Genomic DNA, 8,834 nt, shown 5'->3' with positions numbered 1-8,834 from the left:
ATCAAAATTTGTGTATTCTAACTGCACATTTAAAAGAATTACATAAACCTAAAATATGCATTTGTTCATACTTAGCATAAACATACCTCAAGATTAAAATGTGTATATGCTTATGCATACATATATTACATAAATGGCATGCTAAATTCAGTGTATATGTGCTAGTACCTCATTCTTTCAATATAAACATTTTCACTAACCGGGGAATACTTCTAGGTTTTTCTTCCCCAAAGCAAGAAAATTAAACCCCGATATAATAATAAACAATTATATCTAAGTAGAATTGTACAGATTCACAGAGAAGTCAATAACGTGTCCAAGAGGCACAACTCTCCATCCCTATAAAAATGACAAGAAACTGGCTATTTGCATATTGCAAGCAAATGAAGGGAGATTGTAATGAGTCAAAACAGGATGGGATAAAGAAGGAACCCATAGGGGCTTTAAATTAGAAAGTAAAAGTGCATGCCTATGCAAATTCCAGCAATTTAAAGATATTCTAGAGGTCACTCTTCATTGACAAGGTAAATTTAACTTAAAGAATCAAACAATGCATACTGTGTATGGAGTATATGAATAACAGGTAATAATAAAATCCATTTCTTTAATAAGTTTTACAGATCAATCAAGCAAACCAACTATAAAATGATAATCTTTAAACTTTTAAAATTCCTAAAGTTATTCAATTTGGCTGATAGATGAAGCTCTTGATTATCTTATCACATTGCAGAAGGTTGATTATTTTTAATTAATTTATTGTCTCTTCATTAACCTTAGAGAACTTAAACCTGGTAAAAAAGGAAACATTTCCTATCCTTTTAGGCCTGTACATCAAACAACATGTTATTTTGTTTTCTGCTCCAACCACTGCGACCTTCTATCCTGAGAATAGAAAACTAAGACTATCCACATCCCTCCTCAATCACAATGAGAGATTAGTTTAAAATAGAAAAACCTCATCTTGCTCCTTTTTAGCCAAGAGAGGGAAAAAGGAATAATAGTTACAAGCTCTAGACAATTTATTACTACATGAATGAGACAAATTTATAAAAAGATCCTTCCAAAACTACGAGTAGGAGCTCCTATTGCTGCCATAACAAATTACCACAAACTGGGTGGTTTGAGACAACAGAAATTTATTTTCTCACAGGTCTGGTGGTCAGAAATCAGAAGTCCAAATGTTGGCAGAGCCCTGCTCCCTCCCAAGGCTCTGAAGAAGCATTCTGATTTTGCCTCTCCCAACATCTGGTCGTCCCTGGTGCTCTTTGGCCTATAGCAGCATAACCGCAATCTCTGACTCTGTCTTCACATGTTTTTGTGTCTCTTTTTGTCCTCTCTCCTTAAGGACACCAGCCACTGGATCAGCACCCACCCTCAACTAGTATGACCTCATTTCAACTAATTGCATCTACACAGAACCCGTTTCCAAAAAGGTCACAGGTACCAGTGTTGAGGACTTGAACATAACTCTTTTTTTTGGCTTAAACAAACAGGACATTTATTATCTCATATAATAGTAAGTCCCTACGTAGCACCAACTTCAGATTTGCTTGACTCACTAGCTCAGTAATATCAGCAAGGGGCTAGGTTGTGTTCATATCTATGATCTATCATTCATATTTGTTTCATCTTCACACTAGTTCTCCTCCTGGTCATAATTGGCTGCCAACAGAGAATGGAAAACTCTGCCTTGCTTTCATATTAGGAGACAGGGAGAGGGACAGGTTGATGAATGAATAGGGGAGCAAGGCAAGAGAGCTGGCTCTCTCAAACATGAAATATAAATTCTTCTATTTAATTTGGGCCAATTTAGGCCACCTGTCCACACTGTGATCAAGAAAAGAGTCACTAGGTGAGTGCCATGCACTCATTTGATGGATCAAAATTTACACCCAGAGTTGGTAGGGAGTTAAGCATCCCTTGAGTCACAAGGGCTACATAGGAGAAGATTAATAGGTGAACAGAATTGGATTTTCTTTAGGAAGGAGGAAGAATGGACTGAATGCTGAGTAGCCAGCTGACAGAGTCCCCTACAAAACCATTTTATTTTATGCCATTTCTCTATCCCTATGATGTTCCTGGTGGTTCCAGTAATTTTTGTAGTATCTTTGTAGAACATATATTTTGGGAGGATACAATTAAGTCTACTATACTATGAAATAATTTAGCTTACTCTACTAACCAGGGGACTAAACTAGAATCATGACTTACTTTTCCCTGTGATCAGTTGTATTACCCAATTACTTCTATCATCAAGCCACAAAAGTCTAACATTCTACATCCTTAATTTGTCCTCAGTGTATCTTCTCAACTCCCACAGTTGTTAGTTTTTGTGGTTTTTTTTAGCTGTTATTTTAATTCAAATCTTCATGAATATTTTTGGGACAACGGCAATATCTCTCAAATAGTCTCTTTCTCCAGTCTCTTTCCCAAGTCTAATGTATCCACCACAGTGTAGACAGATTAATCTGTCTAAAACATAACATGAATGTCATAGCTCGGCTTCTTAACACATTTCCAAGGATTCCAAATTTCCTACAGGCTAAAGTTTAAAGTCCTTGGTAAAACATTTGAGGACCTCCATCATTTCTCCCTTCCTATACCTTCAGCCTCAGCCTAAACCTGCACTCTATACTCTTAAGTCATAATGGGCTTCTTTCCATTCCAAAACTATGCTATATACTTCCATTTTCCCTTTACATGTAGATTTCCCATTTTGTTTTAGTAACTTTCTTTTCTCTCTCTTAATGCCAAGTCCCAACCTTTCTCTGACCAATCTGCATAAAGAGAAATACTTGAATAGCTTTAGCTCTCTACTAAGTTCAACATCAGTTACTGACCCAGACCATGCTTCTCAAACTTCAGTAGGTCTGACTCGGTATGTCTGGGTTACCTAGCAGCAGATTCTTCTAGCTGATGGGTTGCATGTAAATAGTGAGGATACAGACAAAAGATTCAGATTTTTGCGTAATAAAAACTGACTATGACCTTCGACCCCTTCTGCATCAACTGCTGCTGAGGTCCTGGGCTCCCACTAAGTCATATCCTGAATCCCTCTCCATTTATGACTGTCTTTAAATTGTTACAGAAAATTATTGTCTCATTCTCAAGTCTAAACTGCAAAATGAATCACAAAAGGAAATAGGCTACATTTAAACTCTAAAGTATCACTAAGAGTTCTAGAATTTCTATAGAGTAGTCATCTGGTTTGAGGAGGTGGATCACTGGAGGACAGTGTTGAAGATTAATTTCCATCTACATAAATACTGGAAAAACAAAGAAAAACTGATTTTCCATAGTAAAGAACAAGGAGGGAATTGGTCAGGATCAGGAAAAGCTCTCACCTTATCTCAAGATTGCATTTGATGCCACCACTGTGAAATATGAGATTAAATATAAGAATATATTTCCAGATAGTCTTTAAGCTAGCTTTCTTCATTCTTTTAACTTGCATCTGCAAAGTCTTGTACCGGTAAAGAGCTATCTAACCTATTTAATATGGGTCTTGAAAGACAGGTAAGAGGCAGAGTTGCCAGAATCAGCAGCCAGTAAATAGAAAACTAAGTGTGTGTGTGTGTGTGTGTGTGTGTGTGTGTGTGTGTGTTGCCAGAATCAGCAGCCAGTAAATAGAAAACTATGTGTGTGTGTGTGTGTGTGTGTGTGTGTGTGTGTGTGTGTGTGTGTGTGTGAGAGAGAGAGAGAGACAGAGAGACAGAGAGAGATAGTTAACCTCAGGGAAAAACAAAATGTTTAAAATATATAATCATAAGATACCATGTAGCTCCTCTATGTATAAGATTTTCTTATTTAAAATAAGATAAACACTGAATATTGATTTAGCCAAAGATGGTTTTGATAGGATAGGACAAGGGGAAGTGTTTAAATGTGAACTGGCACAATAAAAGATCTAAATGCTAATCTTTATAATAGAAAACCAAAAAATAATGGCTAAAATTAAAAACCAAGAAATTTTTTGCTATGATGCTATTTAGTAATATGAGTATAAATAACAGGGAGGGAGAAATTAAAAAATTGAAAGGAAACTTTCTTGAAAATGGGATTTGTCATGATTTTTATAAGATTTGTACTATTACTTGAATTTTTATAATATATGTGTATTATATATTTCTTTGATAACATGAAAATTACATTTAAATATAACTAGATACAAGTGATTTTAGGGCTTTTTTCAGGATGTTTGAAAGAATGAAATCTATGTATAAACCTTTTTCATATTGATTTTTCTTTGGTCTTTCAGCATAATTTTTGTTTTGGCAGTATCTTCTTTAACTTCAGAGAACTAGATTTCAAACATTTGCATTCAATCTGATGATCAGAACTAGATTTCAGAAGAGCATATCCTAAAAATAGAGGAGATCGTTCTTTGATTCCTTCCTAAGAAGAAAATGTGATTTTATATCACAAGAAACTCTCCCTAAATATTTTCCTAAAAGGTAAAACTGTCTTTATTCAATCACATGAATACTAAACATTGATTGTTCAACAACGTGACTTCCAAATGCATAATCCTGTCCTGAATTCAGTGATTGTTTCAGTAAGAGTAAAGAATATCACCATATTCCTTGCAAGTTGGAGGCTTAATCAGCAACAACAGGAAGTATTACGATCCTTCTTTTCTCTACCAGTCTCATTAAAACAATCAATAGGCGGGCCAGGTGGATGTAAAGGTTGTAAAAGAGAAGGACAATTAATGTGTGTTTAGATAGATAGATAGATAAGTAGGTAGATGGAGGGAGGAGGAGGAAGGAAGGAAGAGGAGTGAGTGAGAGAGAGAGAGAGAGAGAGAGAGAGATTTTTTAAAACTTAGAAAATCAAAGCACCCTAGAGACTGTATGTCTTGCCCAAGGTTACTTATAGGAAATTAAGGTACTTGAGATTCAAATCCAAATCTGTCTTTCTCCAGAGTCTACATTTTTAGTTTGCCAAAACCCAAGACAGGACAACTGGAAATCTATCCCAGGTCTGGGATCCTACCTTTGGTCCCTGCTCCTATGGTTGCTAAATACAGCAGATTTCTTTGTGCATTTGTTATTCATAAGACTTAGACACCAACATTCATTTTCCCTAAATAATACCTAACCTATATCTGTGAATTTTTAAGGTAGAAATCTAAACCCTTTCTGGATTCTTCTCTGTTTCACTGTCTTTATTATGGGATTAGCTTGCAGCTCTCTTCCAAAACAGGGCATGATTGAAGTTGTATGGTAAAAGAAACTTCGAAATGATCAGGGTTGGGGGAGCCACAGAAGAGGTGAAAATTTTCTGCAAACATCATAAAGACTCTTTGAAAATCCTTGACTATTAACTAAAGAATGAGATTAGACTCATGTCAAATTTCAAAGCTCCTTCTTTAACCACCTATTTCAAAAGGCCTTTCTCTGGAAATAAAATAGTTTCCTTTTTTTTCACAGCACAATGCGAAATATATTTCTGTTCATTTGCCCTTTTTTTTTTTTTTTTCTTTAGGATAAAATTCTTTGAGTTCATATGAGAGGATGAGTTCTTCTCCTGACCTTTCTTGTCAACGATTTTTCAAGGTAATAAACAAAAATACATGGAAACATTTTCCCAATTTGTGATGAGCAGTCAATAAACAGAAAATGCTAATCATACTAATTTCTTCTCACTGGCAAACTGATGCATAAATAATCTATTAACATGCAAGGGCCAACAGGGTTAAGCTGTTCAAACACTGTCATTGATTTCTTCCTTTCCCCCCATGCTTACTTCTTCCCATTCAACTGGTACTATGTAACCTTTCTTTTCCATTATATTGTAAAACTTTGCTCCCTTGAGCATCTCTGTGAGGCTCTGCTCTTAAAACATTAATTAAAGGGAGGTGAAGTATTTGACTAATCAGCAGAGAAGTCTGTAGGACTCCAATGTTGAATGACAAGTGTCAATATATGCTTTAGGTTTGCTGGATCAACCAGCCAATATGGAGAAACTGATCCATCATCTTGTCACCAATTCCTATAGCATCCCAGAAGCCTGCCAATTAAAAAAGAAAAGTTGTAATCACAATACATCACTCAGTGGTGACTGCAGGAACATGATAAATAGGGATCTTTTTCTTCCTCTGTATTGAGTATTTGATGTCCTTTTGAAAATTTATTCCATTTTTCAGGTTGATGCAGAACTCAGATCCACAATGAAAAAGAGATCACCTTAAGATATACCAGTATATTCCACTGTTCTCTTTCCTGAGGCATAAATGAACATTTTGTTGAATAGGTATAAATTTCTGTAGGCTTCTGAAAAGTGACAGAAATGGTCTTAGACAGTAACTTCTGTTACTGAAAGCTGGCCTACTTAATGGCTCTTTTTCTCTGCAGAGGCAAAATTTGAAATTTTCTAAAATTGAAAGGTGATACAACATACAAATCCCTTAATCTCTCTCTTTCCTTAACGGGGCAAAGGTATGTTACATAAACTTCTCCAGCCACACTTCCTGCCTCACTCCCACTCATACCCTTTCTCCAGCTATTCTAAGCTACAGGCAATTCTCCAAGTGTGCCAAACAGGTCACTGCGCATGCTTTCCTCTTTGTCTGGAAGGCCCTTCCTACCCTTGGTCCATGTAACTAACTTCTACAAGTTCTCCCAGAATCAAATACCATCTCCCTTGGGCACATTCTGATACCCACTCAAAGGCTGAGTTAAAGACTCTTTTCTGGGTTTCTTCTCTGATCTCCCATAGCACTTGGTTCATGCCTTTATGCAAACCTAAATCCTCTCATTGTAATGAGAGATTTTCTTATCTGTTTCCCATTTAAAGTGGTGAGCTCCTTGAAGACAGGGACCATCTCACATTCACCTTACCCCAATTACCAGCATAATGACTGGTATCCAGTAAGTGCTCAGATGCTCTGTTAATGCATCAACCAGCTCTTAAAAGGCCCATACTCAAATCTCCCAGCAGTTACTCATTGTCTTAGACTCAAGCCCAGCTCCTTATTCTGGCCTACGAAGTCCTAGGCAAGCTGGCCTCTGCCCTCATCTCGAGCTTCTTGTTGAGCGCCTCTTTCATTTTGATTTGCTCCGCAAGTCACTCCTTATCTAGGGGCCTTTGTACATGGTCTTGCTTATGCATGAAATACTCTTTATCACTCTTCATCTGGCCAACTCATTTCTTAATCTTCACCTTAAAAGTCACTACAGAGAAAATTTCTCTGATACTACTCCGCAAAATCAAACTGTATCCCCAGTTGCGTAATTCCACGACATTCTTCATGACTTTTATCACACATATCATTGGTATACACATGTGGTCCTTTCTAGACTGTAAGGTCTAAGAGAAAAGGGGTCATGTTTCTTTTACTCGTAGTTGTGTCTGTGACATCTGAGAGGACATACTCAGCAAATATTTGTTGGCCGTTCAAATACATAAATCTTGAACACATAAACAAATTTTGAGAGTGCAAACCAGAATAAAGGCTATAAACCTGCTACAGTACTATTTTAAAATTTAAGTTTTTGTAGCAAATTCTATGAAACATACTTCTAAAAAGGCCACATTCTTTGCATTCCTTTTGCAGTGAGCCAATCAACAGGCTTAAAACCGGAGTGTCTTAACTTTGAAAAGCCAGGTGACTCAGTTTTTACAACTTAGGCAATTGGCCGGGCAAGGCTCCAGGAACCTGAGGCTCTCATCAAATTAGACTGAAAATGTGTATAATTGTTTCCCCTTAATACCTCCAAGCCCAATAATTGCTTGCACCTGTGATTTCCTTGACAGGTGTTAGTGCCACACTCCTTTCCTCCCCAGCCAGGTGAAGCGTAAATACAGTCACTTCAGGAATTCTGACACACTTCTAGAGGCAAAACTACTGGCACTTGCAGACAAAAGGCTGCCTAAGTTTCCACATTCCATGGCCTGCATTTCAACCCTAACAACCACTATTTTGTCTCCCAAAGTAGAAGACAAAATAGAAGAGGGGCAAGTGGAGACCAGTGGTACCTGCTAAAATGTCTGAAAGGCCCAAGAAGATAAATTGTGCTTTGTCATGTGTCATATCCTTACCAACCAGTGGACTGTGAAGCCTGCTCACCAACTTCTTTGTTTCCTTCCCCCGTTGACGTTCAAAGCCTTTGTATGGTAAGCAGGTGGTGCTAGCCTTGGAAAGGACTCTCTCTGATGGAATCATGTAAAACACTGATGATACTTTGGCTTAAAAATAATGCATCCCCCGTGACATAGCCTGCTGAAATCTGTGGAATTTATGGACTTATTTATTTACCTTCTGTCTGAACAAGAATCTTACCATGGAATTAAAATTCAACAGACAGAAGCCCAAGTTGAGAGCTGTGCTCTAGGTATTGTTTTTAATCTTTTATCTGATTCACAGTGATGAACAAGACAGCATTAAAGCTCCTCTAGTCATTTTCTCAAACATTGCAAAACAACAACAAGGAGCGAGATTACTTTTAAAGGGAATCCTCACTAAAATATTCACAGACCCAACAAAGGAAAATAAACAAACAGGAGGCCAGGAAAATTTTAAAAAATCACATTCTGAACTGCCAGAGTTGGTCTGTGTGTTAAAAAGGATACCAGATTCAAAATGAGTTATTTGATGTCTAAATGTCTCTTCAATGTTCTTTTAAGAACTTCTTAGGGCTGATCTAAATTTCTGAAGAGGAACTGAGAAAATTTTACCATCACTATAAATTCATGAACTGAATTGGTAGGTTTTAGTTAAATATGAAACTTTAAAAATAATTTCATGACATTGCATAGAAGTAATCGTTACAGAAAGCTGGCAATGTAACATAGATAATCTACTATGGTTTTTTTTTTTTTTTTTTTTTTTT

Source organism: Neophocaena asiaeorientalis, unplaced genomic scaffold (assembly GCF_003031525.2).
Source record: "Neophocaena asiaeorientalis asiaeorientalis breed wild unplaced genomic scaffold, Neophocaena_asiaeorientalis_V1.1 scaffold286, whole genome shotgun sequence".
NCBI classification, from domain to species: domain Eukaryota; kingdom Metazoa; phylum Chordata; class Mammalia; order Artiodactyla; family Phocoenidae; genus Neophocaena; species Neophocaena asiaeorientalis.
This window is presented reverse-complemented; position numbering follows the sequence as displayed.